Here is a 25,961-nt window from a genome sequence, read left to right on the forward strand (position 1 = left end):
AGAACACCTCTTCTCAATAAAAAAAGGTTTGCACTTCTAGAGGAACAGCAAAAGAAAACTGATTTATCACTGAGGGGCATGTGGCCCAATTTCATCTTGTTACAGATAAGAAAACAGAGATCCAAATAAGTTAAAAGAGTTGTCTAAACCCACACAGCTACTTTTTGAAACAGCCATGGCTAAAACCTTAGCATTCTAACTCCCAATCCAGAGTTTTACATTCACAAGCTAGGTAATCCATACAAACTGGACTTTTTCCTCTTATTTCCCCTTGAATGATCTTTTAGGTTTTGTGCAGAGGAAAATTAGTCACGAAAACAAAGTCCCCCAGACTTTCTGATCATTAAATGCCTTATAAATATTTGAGTGAACTGAACCCAATCTGGATATGACTTATCCTCATAAGATGCAGAATGTTTGTGATTTTAAGGCTATACCCATTTGTGATTTTTGGTTTCCACAGTGATAAGTAACATTTACTGCTCCATGTGGTCTGGTTTGTGTCTATGAACAAGCATTTCCTGATGAATGGCAACTCCCATGTGATATAGTTTCCCAAATATTTTAGACAGCTGATGAAGGAAAAACGTTCCCCATAGAAAAGATTAATAACTGATTAGGTCATCTGACATTGAAAGGTGTTCTAAGTCTGCTATGATACAGCTGATACTCTGCCCTCATAAATTAGTTTTAAGAATGTAAGGGTAAACATTTGGCCTTTATTAGCAAACTTAACAGATGGGATTATAAAATTTAGGACTTTAAGAATCACACCATAAATGCAAGAGTTTTCAATCCCATACAATGACAAAGATGTATTTCATATTTTAGTGGTTCAACCATCAGTTTCAGCTTTACAGAGGGTTCTATTTTACATAATGGTGACATCCTCCTTCTGCTATATCTGGCATATTTGGAACATAACAATGCAGTCAGTCCATTTTAGATGTAAACATGGGGTGATGTTCAAAGGAGAAGCCATGGAAAGGAACTAGGAGCTTCAATTGAATCCTTCACTGCCTTCAGCTGCCTATTACGGGGGTAGTTCTGCAAGAACTAAACTTATCAAAAAATGTTCCAGGTATTAAGTCATTAAAAATACAAGAGGAACCTAAAAATGGTATATGTGTAATTATACTTTTTTTTTCCCCCAACATCATCTTCCAGAAGGCTGTAACACACAAACTGATTCTATTTCTTTATTTGGCAATTTTGTGTTGACAGCTTTCAGGGTGCTGAATTAGAGGGAAGGGGTCAAACATTCCCCAAAGAGGACAGGTTGAATCAGTATCTTGATGTTCCCTGCATCTCTATGATCTCTCCCCTATGCAATTACAGAAGCCTGTACATACTGTTTCTAAGAACATTTCAACAAAATTGCCTTTGGTGAGAACAAGACAACTGTTCACAGTCTGGAAAGAATAAGCAAATCTGCACTAGGAGCCTCGTTTTAATATGGCTTAAAAACATCTTTATTCATCTAAGGTCACAAACTATTTCCACCTAAAATTTCCAAGATTTGACCCCAATTTCAGCTCTACACTAATCCTCTCCCAACTTGTGGAAATTAACAAGCAAAATATTGTTACTTAAGAGTTAAGCCACTTGAAGTTTTCATTCATGCAAGCTTTGAGTAGGCACCATAAGCACTTATTATATACCCGGCATAGTGCAGAGGGCTTCCCTGGTGGCTCAGAGGTTAAAGCATCTGCCTGCAATGCAGGAGACCTGGGTTCGATCCCTAGGTTGGGAAGATCCCCTGGAGAAGGAAATGACAACCCACTCCAGTATTCTTGCCTGGAGAATCCCATGGACAGAGCAGCCTGGTGGGCTACAGTCCACGGGGTTGCAAAGAGTCAGACACGACTGAGCAACTTCACTTTCACTTTCACGGTGCAGAAGGTAGAGTGATGGGGGCCTTTAGTTATTTCCATTCACCTGAGAGGGGAGGCACAAAGTTGGGGAAGATGACAAAACATCGCAGTATTCACTTCAGGGAAACCTAGGTGTATTAAATAAGCAGACAGAATCCAGAGAAAAGTTAAATAGTTCAATACAGACACTGTCCAGTTTCTCCAAAGGCGAGCAGAGAGGTCTTTCAACATCAATTTCTAACAACATGGCCATCCTTACGGAAATTATCTTGAAAATGTGGAATGAAGAAATTAAAGCTGGGGAAAGGAGAACAGACTGTGAACATATTTGGAACAGAATATGTTTGGGTTGACGCATGTCTTGCCTCTTCTATTACAAACAACTGAACAAAGTTCTGATCACTATTGTAGAAGGACCCCCATAAAGAATAGAGAAAGGAGACTGACTGCCTCTGGGCAGTTTCAGACCTCATGTTTTAGTGATGAGTCATTTAGCCTGGTAAGGATACGCAACATCTCTGAAAGCAGCTAACAGAATACTCTATGTTCTGCTTCCAGGTAATAAGCCATCCATCGTGCACCCAGGGCAACTCCATTCAACCAGATATTACCAGGAAAGTACCACACAGTTAGCAACATACTGGTAATAATCTACATTTCAGTTAGAGTCCTTGTCACTAAACAACTATCATTTAAACTGGAGACAATATACTCCTAGAAGAATGATTGTTTATACCTTATGTTTATGATTACCTAAGCCACCTTCTAATTTATAAAATAAAAATTTGAAACTCTACAAGAGATTGTCACGTACCGAGGAAGAGATCACTCGAGGAACTGAGCTATACTAGGTAAACAGAGGTATAACGGTCCCAAAGCCAAATGAATGTAAAAGCTATAGATGCTCAAGAGCAAAACTGGAGAAATATGAGATAGCATCCAAAGCAAATAAGCAAAAGCAAATAAATGAATGAAACTATAAAAAAAAAAACCTCATAATAGTTTTCAATGGATTTTTACTACAGAAAAGAGCCACTGAGGGTACTGAAATAAATCTGCCCACCAACTGTACTAAGCCACAGGTAACCAGATATTATGAATCACTGACATGTTCCAACTGCAAGTCATCGGAAAACTTTAAAGTGAAGCCAACCAACATAAACCATTAACTCTCAAGATGATAGTTAAGGTATTTTGTTAGTATTCCTGTAAGTAGCAGAAAGAAGCAAGAGTGCTAATGAAAACTAGAATTCCAGTGCTATCAGAAATCTAAATTACTAAAGGTAATTATGCCCTATGTAAATGAATGCAAATAGCCTAACTCTAAGTTTTAAATTCTGTTCAAATATATTTTAAGTCTAAAAGTCAATATACTTTTTAGGAGTGGTAAGAGGATCTCTTCTGAATATCTCAGCCCCTAAAGACCATTATGTATAGGCACTCAGAAAAAAAGTGTGCTTCTGTATATTTTTAGGGCTTCCCTGATGGCTCAGACAGTAAGGAATCTGGCTGCAATGCAGGAGACCTGGGTTTGATTCCTGGGTCGAGAAGATCCCCTGGAGAAGGAAATGGCAACCCACTCCAATATTCTTACCTGGAGAATCCCATGAACAGAGGAGCCTGGTGGGCTATACAGTCCATAGGGTCGCAAGAGTCGGACATGACTGAGTGACTAATACTTTCTGTGTATTTTTAACTAACCATTAATGAGGCTCTAAATACCAATTCAACCTCAGGTAATCATCTACTCACTTTCTTAAACAAAATAGAAACTTTGTTTTACTGTATAACCCAAGAAACTGTGACACTTAACCCTAGACACATAAGATAATTTAACTTTGTAAACACAGGACAGCTGCAAGAGAAGACCAGACATTCACCATACTAAATGCTTGGGGTCTGTACTTCTGGCAGGAGCAAATAAACTTCTCTTTACTAGCATTTTATCTGTAAACAATTTACATAACTTTGCAACCTTGAGGCACTAAACACCAGAAGCAACTTCATCATCTATCACTGCTGCTGCTGCTAAGTCGCTTCAGTTGTGTCCGACTCTGTGCGACCCCACAGACGGCAGCCCACCAGGCTCCACTGTCCCTGGGATTCTCCAGGCAAGAACACTGGAGTGGGTTGCCATTGCCTTCTCCATCATCTATCACTACAATGCAATATTACCAAGTATCTCATCTCAGAAACAGATTTTGAAGTAAACTATTAAGGTTCAATTCTATGCTTTAACTGAAGGCACAAGTCTGAATTTAATTGTACTAAGAATAAAACGGTGAAATTACTACTGGTTCACTTAAAAATGATCAAATATTCATAAGGCTGATTTGGAAAGGGTACCTAGTTCCACCTTGTCCCTGCTCCATACAGGGTCTATTTCCCTTAAACTCAAGATTTATCTGAGGAATCTTGTAGCTAAGGATGGGATGGATGTGGGACCTACAACTGGGAAAACACTTGCATTATCAGATGGAATTCCTTTGGGGCAAAGCAGAGTTTAAAATGCCTTTCATCAGCTTAGTAACAAAATGTTTCTTGAGTTTCCTTCTAAATACTTCTACTTAAAAGAAAATTTTGCAAAAACCTAGGAAAAACTTTAGTAGGAGCACTAATAGTTTAACTAAATGCTTTTCTTGCCTTCAAGAACTATTTGATACCAGGAGAAATGTTAATGTTCATCAATTTTCTAGATAAACTAAAAGGCAAACAAACACAATTGAACTTCTATCTTCTAATTAAGTAGACTAAAGTACCCAAGATCAAGAGAACCACAAAGGTTCTCAGACCATCAAGAGCCTTGAACTTAAGTCTACCACTGGCTTTGATATTCCTAACCTCATCGATCACCCAATCCTACAACTCTGCATCAATATGGCACCTTGCCCAGGTTTTCTAAGCTACAATTCTTGAAGCATCTTCAAATCCTCTCTCTCTCTCAACTCTCACATCCACAAGGTTACCAGGTACTAAAGGATTCACCTTAGAAGACTTTCACTTTGGTCCTCTCTTCTTCACGGCCTACATTTAAGCTTTGACCCAAAGTCCCTGACACTCATCTCCACCTTCTTCAGCCTATCCTCCACAATGTCACCAGTTACATCTCTTTAGAAAAGAGAAACCTAATCATTACTCTCCCAGGTTAAAAATCCCCTGCTCTGCTGGCTCAAGAATCAAATCCAAACTTCTTAAGTGCGCACGAAGCTGCAGTACCTGCTTCAGGTGCAGCCATGGCCACACACTCTGCAAGGTTCTGCCACACTCAACTGCACCTACAGTGAGCAGGCCAGGGAAGCAATGACAAATCTCCCTCCAAATAACATGGCAGAGGTAGGTACATAAAATTCTCATTCTACATCTTCCCAATTCCTGCTGCATAGACTAAGCGGGGTAAGCAGGACTTTTGTATGGAGTTCAACATACTGTGACTTGTGAACATACCAGACTTGCCTGTGAGGGTCCAGGAGTCTCCAGCGGAGGCAAGGGTCGGTGGTGGCCTGCCGCAGGGTTGGGGGCACTGATGTAGCAGTACATGCATGGGATCTTCTGAAAGAGGTTGCCATTATCTTCATTACCTCCACCATAGTTTGGCCCCAGGTAAATAGCAGGGAGGAAACACAGGTCCACCCATCAACAGAAAATTGGATTAAAGATTTACTGAGCCTTCCCCGCCCATCAGAACATGACCCCGTTTCCCCTTCAGTCAGTCTTTCCCATCAGGAAGCTTCCATGAGCCTCTTATCCTTTTCCATCAGAGGGCAACAGAATGAAAAACACAATCATAGAAAACTAACAAATCTGATCACATGGACCACAGACTTGTCTAACTCAATGAAACTATGAGCCATGCTGTGTAGGGCCACCCAAGACGAACACGTCATGGTGGAGAGTTCTGACAAAACGTGGTCCACTGGAGAAGGGAATGGCAAACCACTTCAGTATTCTTGTCTTGACAACCCCAAGAACAGTATGAAAAGGCCAAAAGATAGGACATTGAAAGGTGAACTCCCCAAGTTGGTAGGTGCCCAACATGCTACTGGAGATCAATGGAGAAATAACTACAGAAAGAATGAAAAGACGGAGCCAAAGCAAAAACAACACCTAGTTGTGGATGGGACTGGTGATAGAAGCAAGGTCTGATGCTGTAAAGAGCAATGTTGCATAGGAATCTGGAATGTTAGGTTCATGAATCAAGGCAAATTGGAAGTGGTCAAACAGGAGATGGCAAGAGTGAACGTTGACATTTTAGGAATCAGTGAACTAAAATGAACTGGCATGGATGAATTTAACTCAGATGACCATTATATCTACTACTGTGAGCAAAAATCCCTTAGAAGAAATGGAGTAGGCATCATAGTCAACAAAAGAGTCTGAAATTCAGTATTTGGATGCAATCTCAAAAACGACAGAATGATCTCTGTTCATTTCCAAGGCAAACCATTCATTACCACAGTAACCCAAGTCTATGCCCTGACCAGTAATGCTGAAGAAGCTGAAGCTGAGTGGTTCTATGAAGACCTACAAGACCTTCTAGAACTAACACCCAAAAAAGATATCCTTTTCATTAAAGGGGAATGGAATGAAAAAGTAGGAAGTCAAGAAACACTTGGAGTAACAGGCAAATTTGGCCTTGGAGTACAGAATGAAGCAGGGCAAAGGCTAATATTTTGCCAAGAGAACACACTGGTCATGGCAAACACCCTCTTCCAACAACACAAGAGAAGACTCTACACATGGACATCACCAGATGGTCAACACTGAAATCAGATTGATTATATTCTTTGCAGCCAAAGGTGGAGAAGCTCTATACAGTCAGCAAAAACAAGACTAGGAGCTGACTGTGGCTCAGATCACGAACTCCTTATTGCCAAATTCACTCTTAAATTGAAGAAAGTAGGGAAAATCACTAGACCATTCAGGTATGACCTAAATCAAACTACTTACGATTATACAGTGGAAGCGATAAATAGATTTAAGGGACTAGATCTGATAGACAGAGTGCCTGGTGAACTATGGATGGAGGTTCATGACGTTGTACAGGAGACAGGGATCAAGACCATCCCCCAGAAAAAGAAATGCAAGAAAGCAAATGGCTATCTGAGGAGGCCTTACAAATAGCTGTGGAAAGAAGAGAAGCAAAAAGCAAAGGAGAAAAGGAAAGATATACCCATTTGAATGCAGAGTTCCAAAGAATAGCAAGGAGAGATAAGAAAGGCTTCCTCAGTGATGAATGCAAGAAATAGAGGAAAACAATAGAATGGGAAAGACTAGAGACCTCTTCAAGAAAATTAGAGATACCAAGGGAACATTTCATGCAAAGATGGGCTCAATAAAGGACAGAAATGGTATGGATCTAACTGAAGCAGAAGATATTAAGAAGAGGTGGCAAGAATACACAGAAGAACTATACAAAAAAGATCTTCACGACCCAGATAATCATGATGGTATGATCACTCACCTAGAGACAGACATCCTGGAATGTGAAGTCAAGTGGGCCTTAGAAAGCATCACTACGAACAAAGCTAGTGGAGGTGATGGAATTCCAGTTGAGCTATTTCAAATCCTAAAAGATGATGCTACGAAAGTGCTGCACTCAGTATACCAGCAAATCTGGAAAACTCAGCAGTGGCCACGGGACTGGAAAAGGTCAGTTTTCATTCCAATCCCAAAGAAAGGCAATGCCAAAGAATGCTCAAACTACCACACAATTGCACTCATCTCACATGCTAACAAAGTAATGCTCAAAATTCTCCAAGCCAGGCTTCAGCAATACGTGAACTGTGAACTTCCAGATGTTCAAGCTGGTTTTAGAAAAGGCAGAGGAACCAGAGATCAAATTGCCAACATCTGCTGGATCATCAAAAAAACAAGAGAGTTCCAGAAAAACATCTATTTCTGCTTTTTTTGAGTATGCCAAAGCCCTTGACTATTTGGATCACAATAAACTGTGGAAAATTCTGAAAGAGATGGGAATACCAGACCACCTGACCTGCCTCTTGAGAAATCTGTATGTAGGTCAGGAAGCAACAGTTAGAACTGGACATGGAACAACAGACTGGTCCCAAATAGGTAAAAGAGTACGTCAAGATCGTATATTGTCACCGCGCTTATTTAAGTTATATGCAGAGTACATCATGAGAAATACTGGGTTGGATGAAGCATAAGCTGGAATCAAGACTGACAGGAAAAATATCAATAACCTCAGATATGCAGATGACACTATCCTTATGGCAGAAAGTGAAGAACTAAAGAGCCTCTTGATGAAAGTGAAAGAGGAGAGTGAAAAAGTTGGCTTAAAGCTCAGTATTCAGAAAACTAAGATCATGGCATCCAGTCCCATCACTTCATGGCAAATAGATGGGGAAACACTGGCAGATTTTATTTTTTGGACTCCAAAATCACTGCAGATGGTAACTGCAGCCATGAAATTAAAACACGCTTACTCCTTGGAAGAAAAGTTATGACCAACCTAGACAGCATATTAAAAAGCAGAGACATTACTTTGCCAACAAAGGTGCATCTAGTCAAGGCTATGGTTTTTCCAGTAGTCATGTGTGGATGTGAGAGTTGGACTATAAAGAAAGCTGAGAGCTGAAAAATTGATGCTTTTGAACTGTGGTGTTGGAGAAGACTCTTGAGAGTCCCTTGGTCTGCAAAGAGATCCAACAAGTCCATCCTAAAGGAAATCAGTCCTGAATATTCATTGGAAGGACTGATGTTGATGCTGAAACTCCAATACTTTGGCCACCTGATGCGAAGAACTGACTCATTTGAAAAGACCCTGATGCTGGGAAAGATTGAACACGGGAAGAGACGGCGACGACAGAGGATGAGATTGTTGGATGGCATCAGCGACTCAATGGACATGAGTTTGAGTAAACTCTGGGAGTTGGTGATGGACAGGAAGGCCTGGTGTGCTGCAGTCCATGGGGTCGCAGAGTCGGACACAACTGAGAGACTGAACTGACAACATACTGAGAGCACCGGCTGGAAGCCTACAATCCTCCTGGCCTGTCTCTTTAGGGCTGGTGTGATATTGGTCAAGTTACTTAATGATGCTGAGCCTAATTTTTTTTTTTTTTGTATAATATAGGAATAAAAGTAGGACAGACCTCACTCAAGTTCTGTATCAATTAAATGGCACAATGATTGTATGTGGTTTTAGCACAGCGCTTAGCATATCCTGTGATCTCAGGATATTATTAGCTCTTCATTTCTGCAAGAACTCATCTGCCTTTGTGAGGGGGGAATGAAGTGAGACATAGAGACATACATAAATCTCATTGGTATCATGGACTCCATACATACTTTCAAGTGTGTGTGGTAACACTCATGGAAGATATTAGGCAGGTATTTTTGAAGAAATCTGTGCAATCTGAGGAGATCTGGTAGAATTTTCTCTATGGTTACTTCACATCACAACCTCACTTTACACAGTATAAAACTTCCATTTCTCATATTTTATAATTCTAAACTCTTGGTCTGTCTGCTATCCTTAAGGATAAACCTTCTCCAATGCCAAGAGTAAATAATTTGTGCCAAACACCAAACAAGATACTGGAGAATATAAAGATGACTTCTCTATTTTCCCATAATTTGAAGGCCATTCTTTGGCTTGGTTGTGTTGGTTAACTTAGGAGCTTGAAAGGGACTCTCCCACACTTGGGCCCATTTTACAACTTCTCCTTCCTTTGCTTATTATGGACAAGGATTCCATATGGAGGTCCCTGACAATGTGATGGTTCAATTGCTTCTACTTAAGTTCTGAATAGTCAGTCCTTAACACTAAGAGCAGTTATTTTCTATCTTCCAATCCCCAAAGATGTACTTGCTTCTTAACTTGTAACCCCAGGAGTAGAGGAAAATTTTAAGAAAAAAAACGTTTTAACTAAATTTTTTAAACTTCACATGAAAAGATGTTCTACACCATTAATCACAGGAGAAATACAAATAAAGATCACAATGGGATACTATTTCATACCTACTAAGATGGTTATAATCAAAAGACAGAAAATAACAAGTGTTGGCCAGAATGTGGAGGACTTGAATCTTCATATGTTGCTGATGGAAATGTAAAATGGTGCAGCCACTTTGGAGAACAGCTGGGCATTTCCTCAAAATGTTAAATACAGAATTACAATATGACATCAATTCTGCTCCTACGGATACACCAAGAAAAATGAAAACATATATCCACACAAAAACTTGTATACAAATAGGCAAAGTGGAAAAAAATGCAAATGTCCATCAACAAATGAGAATGGATAAATAAAATGATGAAGTATACCTAGTTTCAGTTTTGCAAGATGAAAAAGTTCTGGATATCTGTTTCACAACAATGTGAATATAATACTACCGAACAATATACTTGAAGTTTTGCTGGCAAATCTATATAATGAAATATTTGGCGATCAAAAGAAATGAAATACTGACACATGCTGTAACATGGCTGACCTTGGAAACATTACACTCCATGAAAGAAGCCAGAAACAAAGGACCTCATAATATATGATACTATTTATATTAAGTGTCCAGAATAGGCAAATCTACAGAGACAGAAAGTAGACTGGTGGTTGCCAGGGGCTAGGGGACTTGGGAAGAATGGGAATGACTTATAATGGATACAGGGTTTCTCTTGGGGTGATGAAATATTCTAAAATTGACTGTGATGATGGTTTGCAGAAATCCGTGAATGTACTTAACACCAGTGAATAGCACACTTTTATTGGGCCAACTGTATGTATATGAATGTTATCTCAATAATGCTATTAAAATTATATATGCAAAAAAGTTACTTCTAGGTCCTTAGGCTAAAGCCATAATGTAATAAAGTGTCTTCAACTTTGAGGTCTGTATCAGCAAGATCTGCATCAATTTTTCCTTTTCATATTAAGAGTAACAATCTGATATTCTTGAAATCCTCATTGCCTTCTCTACCTGCTCTGCTATGTTCCTCTATGCTCTCTCCTCAACAAGTGCTCTGTGCTCCTGAGTGACAGGCCTGCAGAGTTACCTAGGGAACCACAAAGAGCCAGAGAGAGACTCTGACAGAGAGCCTCTGAGGCCTTAGAGAGACCAGAAAATAAGGCTTCTCCATCCTGCATTGAGAAGGGGCTTGGTTAAGAGGCAGGGACAGAGGCTAACAGGCTAGAGAGAGATAGAGAACCAAGGCAATGACCCCCATGTACCAGAACATTTTCATAAACACAGTGATCTGGCTATGGTTTGTACATGGTCTGCTGCAAATGCTCTCAGCAAATATCCTCAACTAGGGGTCTCAGGATCTCTAGAGACCCACAGATACACTCAGGAAATCTGTGACTTCTCCAAAATAATCTTTCAGTTCTGTATTTTCATCCTAGTGTTCATCCGAAAGAAAGTGATATAAATCCAGATCAGATTATTTTAAGCACCCCTTTACCAACACAGTGCCCAGGTGTACATTTATTATTACATTAGTATTGAGTGATCCTCATCACAAAAACACAGTGTGCAGGCAGGCACACATATGACAGTGACAAAGGTCAACTTCAAGACATTTACTCAACACTAAGACTTTGATTTCATGACACCAGAATGACAGGCACTGGAGTTCTGTGCTATATTCACTGCTACAGCCTAATAAGGAAAAGGACAGAGGCAGACTAGATACATAATCAATGGAGTCACACCAAATGAAGGTCAAATGACATTAAGGCATTCATAACAGTATCTTCATAATGGCATGAAGGTATTGTAGAACAAAGGTTTTGTTTTGGTGGTTCAAAAATTTACAAAGAGAAGGCAATAATAAGAAAAGGAATTATTATGTTCAAGTTGTTTTCAAAACAGTGTAAATGAGTCATTTCCACTATCTATTGACTTCCTTCGGCAGTCTGACACTTGGCTGTATGCTGAAACTGTAAAAATCTGTAAGAACTAAATTTCACAAACATTGTGCTCCTTTTCCTGACTCTAGTAATCATTGAATTGGATGTATGTCTGATGTCAATTTCAGTACCTCTGGAATACTAGTCTTATCTTTGAATGTACAAGACACTAACTACACTAGCAAAGAAATTGGAAATCATTAAAATCATTAAAACTCAAGGACTGCTCACTGACACAGCTGCAGTCTGATGGCCCTGAGATAGCAAGCAAGGCCTTCAAGCCCATAATGTGATTTTGAATAATATATTTATTGCCAACAGGTATTTTTCGAATTACTATTATCAAAATCAAAAGACTGTTATGCATTAAGTATTTATTAGGACCCAAGGAAACAACTTTATATTATTTAAAATAAATAAACATAAGTGATGAAGACTCTTCAAAAAAGCATTCATTAATTTAAATTTTAATTGTTTAATAGTTTTTCCATTTATTGGTGATTTTTAAAAATGTTTTAATAGCTGTATAAAAGCTATAAGCATAAGAAGTATATATTTTATTTCATGTTTATATATAGTTAGTACAATTAAGCAAAGCTAATTTAAGTCAGCAAAAGGAGACGGCTGAAATGCATGTGTGGCTGGCAAACACTAATATGGGGTTGATCTGAACATGTTCATTCATTCAAAAAACATTCAAGATCCTACTGTGGGCCTGGTAATTACGATACAGTGTAGAACAAGACAGACACATCTATGCCTTCATGGGGCTTAGAATCTATTTAAAAAGGCATGTGAATGTAACAAGTGAAATGCCAGAGAGATAGGAAGTATTACAGAAAAAAATGGCAAGGAGACTTTATTTAGTTTATGGGGTGAAGAGGACTCCCTGAGAGGAAATTACATTTAAGCTAAGAAAAAGAGAAGAAATAGGAGCTAGCAGTGGCTTAGACAGTAAAGAATCTGCCTGCAATACAGGAGACCCAGGTTCAATCCCTGGGTTGGGAAGACTCCCTGGAAAAGGGGATGGCAACCCACTCCAGTATTCTCGCCTGGAAAATCCTATGGACAGAGGAACCCGGTGGGCTATAGTCCATGGGGTCACAAACAGTCAGACATGAATGAGTGACTAACACAACTTCAGAGACAAGTGAAGCAACAGAGGGGGAGAGTAATCTCGGCATCAGACACACCCTGCAGACTTGTCAGGAAAGCATAGAAGATTAGAGGAACAGAAAGAAGTCCTGCAAGGCTGTATGTGGAGTGTGAGGCTGGTGTATGCTGGTGGGGGCGAGGGGCTGGCCTGGTGGGGGTAGGGTAAGAGCTGTTGATTCTAGATACAGGCAGGGACTTCCTCTTGCAAGGTCCTAAAGACTTCTTAAGGGGTTTGACTTTTAACTCCTCAGGGAGGACTTCTGAGGGTGATGAGTAATCACTGGAGGGTTTTACACAGGTCACGCATGTTGAGTTTTATTTTGTAAAACCCCCTCAGACTTCAGGAGTACAGAGCACTGGAGGTCAAGGTCAGAAAGGATGGCTAGAGGCAGCTTCAGCAGGCCAGACAAGACAGGAAGGTGGCCACCTGGGAATCCTGCACTAGAGCAGCATATGGGAAAGTTTTATGACATATTGGATAAAATCTAGGAACTTAAGTTTAAGACAGAATTGAGATAGCTTGACAACTCATTGCAGGTGGGAGTTAAGTGAGAAGGATAGATTGGGTTGACCAAAAAGTTCATTCCAGTTTTTCAGTAAGCTGTTACAGAAAAACCTGAATGAACTTTTTGGCCAACCCAATATTATGGAAAATGGCCAAGTGGTAACTGGTGGATGGTGTCTTTCACCAGATGGAGGAAGAATTGCAAATCCTTGTAAGTTGAGGACCACCTGCATTCAAAGGCTGCTTTGTACAAGTTGTTGGAAAAAAAATACTTCTGTTTTTCTTGAAATTTCATACCTCTGCATCCATTATGAATATTTTTTAAAAATACTACTGACTTTCATAATCACTCACACCCAGAGGTGGCAATATTCAAAACAAGCCTGTGTTCTTTTGGGAAAGTCTTGGTTCAAAGACAAAATCTGAGAACAGACAAATCTTTTGATCCTTACTATTGACACGGTGCTTCAATGTAAACCCGAACTACTTGAGACCCTCCTTTGATGGGACAAAGAGCAACAGCTCAACACAGGCACTTAGGTTTAAAAGGCTCCCACTCTCCACTTCATGCCTGAGAAACAGGGATTTAAATATCAAAAGAACTGGGAATTCAAGTTCAAGGGACCACTGCACCTGGCAGAATTTAACCCAGCATTAAACCGCTCCATGCAAATTCACAATTTGCTAAGGACAAACAACTCTGGGAAAAGTTTTCCCATGACCCACTCCCTCATGAACATTTTTAATATTTCAAAAATGCTTAGAAACTGGAACAAAGCAATTTAAAACTCTCAAAGGGTCAGAACAACTAGAATTAGCTGAAGAATGCATTATACATGAAAGACACCAAGACTCTATAAACAGGGCATCTTCTTCACACCAAAGCACAAGAAAACAAAGGAAAAACTAAACTAACACAGACCACAGAAAATATCACATGAAAGGAAATCCATGTCTGGCCTAGCCTACAAAAGAAGAAACTCAAATAAACAGGCTTGGTATCTGTGGGCTCCCTGAAAACAAGGAGCAGAAAGAGGAGAATCATTTTAGTCTTGAAGGTGAGACTTTCAAGGATTTCTAGGATTATTAAGGAGGCAAATAGAGGCAGAGGGTCCCCTGCCTCTGTCTCCACACGTCTCAGTCCATTATCCGCTCACCACAGTGCATGATCTACATTCGGTGTCTGCCTCTAGTTCTTCCTCCAGGGGCCAAAGATGGGAAGACTATTGACATGGATGATCATTTATTTCATCAACACTTGTATCGCACTTGTTATGTGTCAGGCACTATTCTAAATGCCTCACAAATAACAGCCCACTTAATCATAACTACTGCACAAGTTAGGCACCCGGAGTTTTCTTGCTTTACACACAGGGAACTGAGGCATGGAAATGTCACCTATAAAATCTGGTCGAAGTCAAACAGCACTAGTAAGTGATACAGCTGAGATCTGAACCCACTTTTAATCATCTGAGCTACAAAAAGCTATAAAGATTATTGCAATTTTCTTCTTTATTTCTTATATTTTCACATTTTCCTGCAATGAGGATTTACTACTTTTATACTAATGAGAAACTAAAATATCATTTTTACTTTGAAGTATCAAACCAAAAAAATAAATAAAAACAAGGCTTTGAATATCTCATGTATGAAATCACACCTCATCTGTCAGAAGCCATGAGGTTAGGTCAGATGATCCTCTTTGGATCATCTGCCACAAGATTTCAATTCTATGCCTTGTTTTCCATTACACAGGCAGTAAGGGCAGCAGAAATGTAGACAAGGCAGCGATTATGAACACATGGTCTGGAAAACCGATCTGAGACCTAGTTCCAGTTTGCAAACTATAGAATCTGGAATAAATGCTTAAGCCCTGTAAACTTCAGTTTTCTGATCTGATAACTGAGTATAGATAACTATACCTGTCTGCCAGAGTTAGCTCATGTAAACTACTTAAAAACATAAATGTGCCTGGCATGGAGTAAGAGATCAAAAAATTATCAAATATAGGAAAACTAAACTGTCCAGATATTTGCCTATGTAGATTATTCCTGGGCCAGAGGAACCAAATAAAGTGAAAGTCGCTCAGTTGTGTCCGACTCTTTGCAACACCATGGACTATACAGTCCATGGAATTCTCCAGGCCAGAATACTGGAGTGGGTAGCCTTTCCCTTCTCCAGGGGATCTTCCCAACTCAGGGATTGAACCGGGGTCTCCTGCATTGCAGGTGGATTCGTTACCAGCTGAGCTACAAGCAAATCCCCAAATAAATCAAAGATTTCATAAAATCATCAAACATGAACAAAAGAAAGAATCTGAGTAAGAACATGGGAAGTTTTTTATAATCTCATTACTTAGCAACCAGGGCTAACAGAGTATAGAGACCATCTCTGAGCCACAGAGATACGACTCCTAGATCCAGAGGCCAGAGTCATGGTACTGCAGTGGAATGTAAGAAAATAACTACAGTCGTAGGGGCCATGTCTTCCAGTGTGCCTTTGTTTAGTACGAAGAGTTATATTTCAAGGAACAGGTTACTTCATGTCTCTGATTCTCCAGTTCATTATTTATAAGAGAAAATCATTGAACTGAGTGTCCACAAAGTTGCTTTCCAGCCCTAGTAACCTGTATTTTTTTAAGGGTATAGCCACATCTCTTTTAGTCAAGATGTACTAAAGAGTTTCCATCACATTTCTAAGGGCTATCACTCTGTCAAGCAAGTGGTCTTCAAATAGCACCTAATAAATAAAATTTTTATATTGGCCCTTTACTACCCACAGCAATTCCCTAAGGTTATGTTAAATGTTCCTGTTAAAAAGAATGCTTCTGGTTCTGTGGTCCTGATATTCTTCTTCTCTCTAAAATATAATACTCACAATTAGGAGCCTGACTCCCTAAAAGAGACTTAAATAGAGGAAAAATTAAATGCTGCCAGTACATTTTTACTTTCATAATGCTTTGTGTAAAAAAATTTTTCTCTACCCATATCCAACTCCATTCAGTGCTTTCATGGCCATCGACTGTAAAGCTGCAAGTGCCACAGTAAAAGCTAACGCAGCAATGTGTCTTGGCTTTATTAAGATCTTCAGCGCAGTCCCTCATGCCAAATCTAAAGGACACAGAGGATCACCAGTTGTTCACAGACACTGATGGTAAAGTTGCCGAAGGAGCTCAGGGCATCCCTGGCACCATGGGCAAGCCCGAGGACACAGGTAGAGAACTGGAGAGAAAACAGAGACTGCAAAAGAATGAAAGTGAGGGCAGAAAAAGAACAGAAAAGAGGCAGAGAGTGAAAAGCTACAGAATCAGAAGGACTAACTACACCAAGTGCTTTACATTCATTAAGTTCACATAAGCCTCATATCATTTTGTTCTCATTTTAAGGGCAAACTGAGACTTAGAGAAAGTAATCTAGATTACTTTCCTAGAGTTGCAAGCTAGTACACAGCAGAGCGGGTACTTGAACAAAGTTCTTCCAGCACAAAGCTTATGACTGAAGATGCACTTTGTGACCTCAGAGGACATCTCTGATCCCCCTTCTCCCGAGAGTCTCTCTACACCCTTGGCCAAGGATGGGCAACCCCTACAAAGCGCCCTCAGGGCTGCACCCTCGACAATGCCAGGCAGTTGAGTCTGGCTCTGCATGGCTTTAAAGGAGATCTGTCCTCTATATTAAGCTGAAATCTGTCTCCCACCAATTTCCACCTGTCTTTTTCCCAGGAGATGATCATATCTACAACAAACATGAGGCTTCCTGTCAAAGTCCCCATCCATAACTAAACAGAGGGAGGGAAAATGTTAGAAAACTTTCAAAGAAAATCGCAAAAAATTATATAATTTATTTAATCTCAAAAAATTCTGTAATTTTGTTCTAAAAATAGCACGTTCAAGGTAAGGGTAAGGAGCTCTGCGATTAGTAAACTTACTACAGAGAAGTAAACTTATGACAGTTGAAGGTGGGCTTATCTTTGGTTAGTTATCTTCACATTCACAGAGGATGATGTAAATTTATTTCTGTTAAGAAAGAAATCAGTTGCCTTAAGTTTTAGCATAATATTTAGCTTAAAATATGATGAATTTGAAAGAGATCAGAGTACAGAGGTGTTTATTTCTTCCAGAAAAGCTGAAAATGTACATTCCCTTAATTTTGTAATGGTTCAGATAAATCTACTTACTCCTTAAGTTGGAGATTTATAAGCTCTCTTTCCCAGCACTGATGAAAGCTTACTTAGGAATGAACAGCTCATCTACTGTGTGCCCTTCAACTTAAACTTACTGCTTGGTTTTTAGATTCCATCCAGAAAGTGAGAATACTACTTGGTAAATCGTATTTTAAGACTGTTGTAAAAACGTTGCTTTGTTACTGTATCCTAAAATGTAAGAATTACTCATCTAGAATTAAACACTAAAAAAGGTAGGGAACTTCATTTTAGCAAATATGTAAAACATTTTCATATATTTTATTCATTATATGTATTTATAAAATGTGTATCAATCTGGCAATTATATAAGGATTATTTTAATGCTCAGTATTTTTGCAGGTTATGGCCACAGTCATTTTTGCAGTTTTTACATTTTCACTTCACTGTTTACAACCACCTCCTGAAAGCACAAAATGGGAGTCGGCCTCTTTGTCAATGCACTGCTCTAGTATCTAGATCCCATACTGGGCATCTGTGGCAGGGCTGATCACAACCTCATACACTTCTTTCAAAGAGCAAATAATTTAGGAATCATACAGAAGAATCATCATAAAGTAAAAGGATGAAAAGGTACCTCAAAATTAGTGCCTCTTGACTTTTTCCTAAGAGTAGTTATTAAAGCATTAAGGTTTACATTTATAAAAGCTAAGATGACCTATTTATACTATCAGTTCTTCTGGGGTAAAAGCTCAGGATTGCAGATAATCCTCTTTTCTTGTATTTAAATAATGAGCGGATTATTTCTTTTCTCCATTCACAGTTCTTACCCCCAAACCATTTCTCACTTAAGTAATTTTCACAGCTGTACCAGAGGAACAAAAAGGCAGAGAGACTGTTACAACATAGACTTTGACAAATTAAAACCAGAGTGAAGGGACCAGCAACAGCAGGTCAAAGGCACCAAGCCAACACAGGTAATGCTTAGATAAATGAGCTAATGTAGTAACAAGCCCTGGATTTGTCACTGTTGTTTCTCCACTAATACTTCCATGTTCAAGTCTTTCATTCAGAAATGAGTCTAAAAAAGAGGCAAATTACTTCTCTACTTCACACATCTATTAAATAGTCTGCTAATATACTTTATACTGCAAACATAAAAACTCAATAACTTTTCCAACTAATCTTAGTAAGCACCCCAGAAACTTGACTTCTGACTTCTCCACTTCCTGTAAAATATCTAACATAAGACTATTACAAAGAAAGTTTGTTAAATTTTACTCCTAATTCCTTAAATAGCAATATTTAATCTTTACATTTCCTTTAAAATGCATATATATTTTAAGTTGCAATAATAAACGTACTGTGAATTAATTCTTTTTTACACTATTTCATAACATTTCTAATTTTCTGTATACATCTAAATGTATAATTCTATTAGCTTTAAACAGAATACGGCTGCTACTTCAGTTCTAACCTTAAATAAAATTTCCTGACTCTAGTAATAAAATACATAAAAATGGAGACTCACACTTTTTCACTTGGAAAAAGAGAAAACAGTGTTTCTTTTTCAGGCCCTCCTCTTTCAGAAGACAGGAAAAGCTTCACTTGTCTTTTGTTCACTTGAATGCAGCAGTTAAGCAGCAAAAGATAATAGTCCCAACTACACAGACTAACAAACTGCAGTATTTACAAAATTTATGACTTTCTTGAAAACACCCAGCAGGTAACTTGGTACTAAAAACCATTAAAAACAAAAATCTACATTTCATCTGTTTGCACTGAGCCATGCAACCTTAATTGGGTTTGGTTCACATGCACAGGTAAATTCAGAGGATGTAATTAACATTTCTAAAACAGTAATGATAATTTTCTCTAAAACTTCCCAAGGGGGACTGAGCCCCCCAAATCCAGACAGAACAACAGCCTCACATTAGTTACACTATCTTCATTTATTACCACAGATACCAGAACCAAAGAACTATTACAAGTTTTACATGAAAAGCTATACTTTAAACTAGTTTTCGAGTGCTCTTATGCTCCTCATTATTTTTTGAAAGACAGTTCAGAGGCATAAAGACATTCCAAGTAGAAGAAAACTTAATTATGTAGAAATAGAGGTTTTTGGTTCACTGTGTATTAAATGGAAACCTGTCTTATGTCACACTACAGGGGGAACTGATGCTAAGGAATTCGGAGGCTTCGATCTCACTGTATTAGGCACAGAAGGTACAGACCAGGAATTGACAACCTTCCCAGGGCAAGGTCCTTCCCATTTCCTACCCAAGGAGTGCTGGCGGAGTGGGACAGTGTACTTGTCTCAAGTCAGGAGCAGAGAAAGGGTATAAATTTCAGAACCATGGGAGATTTTTCAGCTTGTTTTGCTGTGATTTGCCTTTTCCTTTTCTTCAAAATGAGTAGAGTCCTGTTGTTTCTGATTATAATAATACCTACTTGTTACTTAAAAGAAAATCAGATAATGCAAAAAGCTATAAAAAAGAAAGAAGGAAATCATCTATAATCCTACCACTCAGAGATTGTTGTTGCTTAGTTGCTAAGTCGTGTCTGACTCTGCTACCGTGTGGACTGTAACCCACCAGGCTCCTATGTCCACAGGATTTCCCAGGCAAGAATACTGGAGTGGGTAGCCATTTCCTCCTCCAGGGGATCTTCCCAACCCAGGGATCAAACCTGTGTCTCCTGCAGGTGGATTTTTTTTTATCACTGAACCACAGGGGAAGCCTACCACTCAGAGGTAACTACACTTAATGTCTGGGTACAGATGTTTCCAAATTGTTTCCTATCTATACACACAGAAATGGGGTTTTGTTGTTGTTGCTATTGTGTTTTATTTTTTTTTTTTTTAAGAAAGTGAGATCAATTGTAAGCTCCAGCGTCAGGACTACAAAAATTTTGTAAAGGAAATATATGCTTAAAGAGGAGATAAAAACGGAACTACATAAAATGTTTACTTATAACCACAGAAGGCAAAAGAAGAGTAAAAAACAAAGAACAAATGCAATGAACAGAAAACAGTTGGACATTAGTAGCAGATTCTTTCTTCAGACATTTATCCAACTTTATCAATAATCACCTGTGAATCATCTAAACATACCAACTAAAAGACATTGTCAGAGAAGATTTTAAAAAAGACCCCATATTTGTTATCTACAAGAGATCCACTGTAAAGACTTAGGTTAAAAATAAAGAAACAGAAAGAAACTGAGACCATGGGCTGTCTACTACTTTGAGATTCACCTTTTTACCTTTTTTTGGAATATAGTTGACTTACAATGCTGTGTTAGTTTCAGGTGTACAACACAGTGAATCAGTTACATAAATACATATGTCCACTCTATTAGGCTATTTTCTCATATAGGCTACAGAGTACTGAGTAGATTTCTACTTTTTCTTGAAAGACAAAAAAAAAAACTAGTCTATTGAGAAATTCTATAAAGTTCTCAATGTAAACATAATTTCTGAATATTTATAAAAACTGTTCAATTTTTCAAAATGTTGACCTATTTTATACTATTTGAGAAATATAAAATTCTTTCAGCTCAGAAATGAATGGTAGATGAATACTTAACACATATATTTCTCCCTAATCTTGCTTATAGCTCAGAAAGAAAAATCTGGCAACATAACACAACTAATTTCCTCTCTTTATAATGTGCTCCCACTCCTTATTTCTGGAAGTAGAGAAATACTAATCAATGTCCCTATTCCTGCCTGAGAATTCAGATTACTAGCAGATTCCTTCTTCATTGTAGTTCCATGTTCAACATGAGCTGCTCAACTTTTCTTACTAGCAAAGCTATGAAATAATCACTGACCGAGCAAGTTTTAAGCTCAAGTTGAGATGCTTGCTATATGGATATACAGAAACTCCGTTCGTTGTTGTCTATTCTAAGCTTAACGCTGAAGGACACTTTCTATTGTTGCAGGTCTAACATGCTCATACTGATCATATACATCTTGGAAATGACTCTCCTAGACATATTAGATAGTCACTTTAGGTTACCACAACTTTGTGTATGCCAAAGGTACATTCCTAAATGGTACATACACATCTTGGTTCCTTGTGTTTCAACAAAAAGTATTAGACTTGATTTTCTGAGGTTAGAAAAAATGACTGAAAATTTCCCATTGTACGATGCTGCTGGAATCTCTGATTTCTACTACTCTGAGTTCACAGTTAGGCTACTTAGTTTATTTTGAGAAAGCAAATCCTTCCTGCTGTTTCTCAGGAAATGGAAGAACACATTCATAGACTATGTTTTAATTTTATGTTTCAATGATTTTAGTTTTTTAACTATGTCTCACTTTGAAGAATATTTAATTATGTGGAGATATTAACACTTTCAAAAAGAAGCTAAGGCGGGGTGGGGGGGGTGGGCGGTGGAGAGAAGAGTATTCTCAGAAACTTAAGCTAAAAGAGTGACTTCTCAAAAAATATCTCACACAAACTGTTACACCCTGTTTCTTCCTGTGAAGAATTTTCCAAGCATTAAGTTGTGCAATAGCTTAACGAAGAAAAAAGGAAATGCCCAAGTTTCTCTCAAATATGTAATAGCATAGAGAAATTAGAGGCTTAATTTTGAAGTGCCCTATCACCTGTTTAGGCTTGTGAAATCACTACAATAATCTCTGAGTCACTCAACCCATCTGGACTCACCTTTTCATGCTAGCCACACCCTCCTGGGCTTTCGGAGGCCACCACTGCTCTTAGCAGGGGGCAGAAACAGTTAATGGCTTTGAGAATAAATCTTTCAGGGGATGAACACAACTAACTGAGAAGAATGATGAAATGCTTCCAATTGTTTCTGACTTCTCTACAGGCAAAGATAACCAAGGTATAGTGAAGGAGATGGAAAGGAGACAGGCTGTATAAGCTAAGATGCTACAAATAACGCTCAACCTTTTGAAATGGTTGACTTCTCCCCTACGTAGAACATTTTCAGGTAAGAAGGAGAAACAAATGCAGTGAAAATAAAATGCAATCATACAGGGAAAGAAACAACACAGACGAATGCAAAGACCAGGACCACCCTTATGAAATGACCTGGCATGTTTCAAGGAGCTGTGGCACACAGCAAACCCACCTTCCTGTCCAGCCCTTGCCCAACTCCCCCCAGGCTCTGTTCCCCCTTTCCTGACTTGCTACCTCTCTCCCACTGTCAAGCGCAGCCCAGAGTCAGAGGCCTGGGCACGATCACCTGGCAGCTGCCCTGGTCTCCTGCTGTCAATACTCCAAAGGCACTGGCATTAGAGCCGTTATCAGAAGGACTCATGAGTGATAACTACTCTGATTTTGTCCAATGATGCACAAGTCTCACAGAAGTTCTGAGAGTTACAAGAGACTTGGGGGACATGAAGAGTAACCTCCTCCAGTGAAAGATGAGGAAACTGAGGCTCAGAGGGGTTAGCAGACTTCCCTAAGCCCATCCTTTGTTAATGGAAGAACTAAGACTAGAACACAAGTTCCCTAAACTCGATTTTTGTTCCCTCTCTTATTTTTCCTTCCCCCTACAACATCCTTAAGCTTCCTTGAATCACCACCTAAACTGAACATTTCAGGTAAGGACTGTGTGTTTTATTTTTGAAGGTTATTCATGGTATTCATTTTAGAGTATCAACCAGAAAAGAAAAAATTAAACAAAATTCACTATTGGCATTTAATCCCCACTAACAAAATCCCAACAGGGCCCTCAGTGATACAGGCCTATTATTATACTTGTCCTAAATCAATGAGCTCCTTTTTCCAAGTTAACTGTTACTAACTTTCAACTGTCTTCTCAAGGCCTCCTCACTTTCAGCAGATTTCATTTGCTCCTACCTCTCTGTGAAAACCTAAGCCATCAGGAAGGAACTTTCTCAACTTCCTCCCTGCCTCCACGTGCCCACTCATCCATAGTGGCACGTATCTTTCCCACCTCCTCTCCTGTCTCCAAGGTATGAATGTCCCTATTCCCTCCTGAGACAAGCTTGCGCTCCAGACCCTGGCCACCCTATCTTTTCTGGAACTTTACTCCATTCTACTTCAGTCACTTCTACCTCTCTCTTCTACCTCAGTCACTTCTCCACTCTTCTCAACAAAAATACAAGCTCTAGCTACCACGTCACACAAAAAATATTCCTCATGGACAAATGTGTACACACAGACAGACATGTACACGTACACACACACACTCCACTCAGTGCCCCCACTTCTCAACTCCTACTCTTTCTTCATCCATGACAATCTAGATTTAGACTTTAGAACTTCTACCTATGAAATACCTGATCGCCAAACCCAATCTCCCATTTTCAATCTTTACCTGACCTTCCTGTGGCCTTGGTCACACCTGACAGTTTTCCCTATTTAATACATGGGCAATTTGGCAAGCTGCTCACCCGAGCTTTCAAGATAATTTATCTGTAAAGGATAATAACAATAATTATTTCAGGGGGTACTATAAGGATTCTCTGACATAGCATATGAAAACAACACCAAAAAACCCTAGTGTTTAATATTACTATCATCTGTATTTGTGTATTTTCCTGGTCCTTTTTCTCTCTCCCCTTCTTTTGTCTGTTCAGACTTTGGTCCTTGCATGGGGATTCTCAACTGTATGCATGGCTAGAACCATCAGTTCCAGTCACTCCCCAATACACATCTCCAGCCCTGACTTCTCTCCTGGGGTCTAGGCTTCTCAAGATCAGCTGAATGCCCCAGAGACACCCCAACTTTACTTCAAACTGAACTCACTATTCTCTCCAAACTTGCTTCCTTTCTGTTTTCCATCCTGATGAATGACATCTTGAGCCAGTGAATCTTCCCAACCAGAAACACTGAGTTATTTTCTTCTTCTTTCCTCTTACTCTTCTCCCATTTTTCATCAACTTGGCAACCAATTCTTTCTCCTACATGATTCTCAAATCCATCCTCTCCTTTCCTTCCCCACCATCAGCACCTTAGTTCTGGTCCTCATCATTTCTACCTGGACTATTTCAACAGCCATGGGACTTCTCTCTGCTTTCTTTTCAAACACCTTAAGACATTGATTTAAACATTTACTTCACTTTTGATGATTCCACAATGCTAGTATGTATGATCCTAGACAGGGCTGGACCAAGAATCTGAACCCAGATGCACCTTCTGCCCTCCTCCCCTCTGCACCATGACCTCTCTGTTTCAGCCCCGCACACTTGGTGTTCCTCACAAACTGAGCTCTTCAGGATTCTGAACCTGGGCTTTCTTCTGTTTTCTTTTCCTCCTGTTAAGCCTGGTAAATAATCCTGTCCCTCCAACATTTAGCACCAAAATCACCTCCTGCATGAATTCTTTCCTCCCAAACAAGAAAGAACCAAAAAAAAAAAGGACAGAGAGAGAGAACGAACAAAGAACAAATTACTCCCCTCCTTGGTTCCCCACTCTCCATTATTGTCTATCACAATGGACTGCCATAAAGTGTTTCATATTCTCAGTTCTGATTAACGATTTGTGTATCTTTCTGAGGTCAGGCACTGTGTCATACTCACATTGTAACCTATTCGCAGAGCAGAGAGAGAGACACAGATACAGAGAACAGACACAGGGAGGGTAAGGAGAGTGTGGGACGAACTGAGAGAGTAGCACTGACATGTATACACTGCTGCTGCTGCTGCTGCTGCTGTTGCTAAGTCGCTTCAGTTGTGTCCGACTCTGTGAGACCTCATAGATGGCAGCCCACCAGGTTCCTCCATCCCTGGGATTCTCCAGGCAAGAACACTGGAGTGGGCTGCCATTTCCTTCTCCAATGTATACACTACCATGTGTGAAAAGGACAGCTAGTGAGAAGCTGCTGCACAGCGCAGGGAGCTCAGCTCAGTGCTGTGATGACCTAGAGGGGTGGGGAAGGAGACGCAAGAGGAAGAAGATACGTACAAGTATGGCTGATTCACACTGTTACACAGCAGAACCCAACACAACATTGTAAGGCAATCATGCTCCATTTAAAACATTGAAAAGTTAAAAAAAAAAAAAAGAATTTAGCACGATGACTGGTATACAGCAGAAAGGAAGAAAAGAGATAAAGGAACTAAGATGTAATAGTTTGGAGCTCAGCAAATGTCTGTTAAACAAATGAAGCAGCGTGGCTGTCAATTGTATCAGAAAAATTGAATAGAGAGGAGGCTAGGAAGACAGGTGGGTCTGACAGCTGGTGAGGTGAGCACAGAGGAGCCTGAATGAGAAACGGAAAAGGTCCACTTGGATGAAGTCCTCTCCTGAGGATTTAAGGGCAGTCAGGTCAGTGGCTGGGGCTGTTATCACCAAATTCAGGTGAATAGAGCCTGTTTAAGGCACAATAGGAGAACAAGTCCAACAATCCAAGGACACTGATCTTGTAAGCAGCTTTTGGACTCTAGAACACTCTACACTATCATTTTATC

At 39.4% G+C, this 25,961-nt stretch overlaps 1 protein-coding gene, 1 long non-coding RNA gene and 1 other non-coding gene across 18 annotated transcripts in view; 1 reads left to right on the forward strand and 2 right to left on the reverse strand.

Annotated features, from left to right (window-relative positions):
• LRRC8D (leucine rich repeat containing 8 VRAC subunit D) overlaps positions 1-25,961 on the reverse strand; it is a 134,763-nt gene that overhangs the window by 80,938 nt on the left and 27,864 nt on the right. The window lies entirely within an intron of this gene.
• TRNAC-GCA (transfer RNA cysteine (anticodon GCA)) lies at positions 1,682-1,753 on the forward strand. Its single transcript has one exon. It is a non-coding gene; the product is annotated as a tRNA-Cys (tRNA).
• Positions 20,393-24,335, reverse strand: LOC145507952 (uncharacterized). Its single transcript, XR_014055253.1, has 2 exons — positions 23,894-24,335; positions 20,393-22,701 (listed from the first exon to the last, which is right to left on the reverse strand). It is a non-coding gene; the product is annotated as an uncharacterized LOC145507952 (long non-coding RNA).

The sequence above is a fragment of the Giraffa tippelskirchi genome, chromosome 5, assembly GCF_054371585.1.
Source record: "Giraffa tippelskirchi isolate mGirTip1 chromosome 5, T2T-mGirTip1v1.2.pri, whole genome shotgun sequence".
In the NCBI taxonomy this organism is placed as follows: domain Eukaryota; kingdom Metazoa; phylum Chordata; class Mammalia; order Artiodactyla; family Giraffidae; genus Giraffa; species Giraffa tippelskirchi.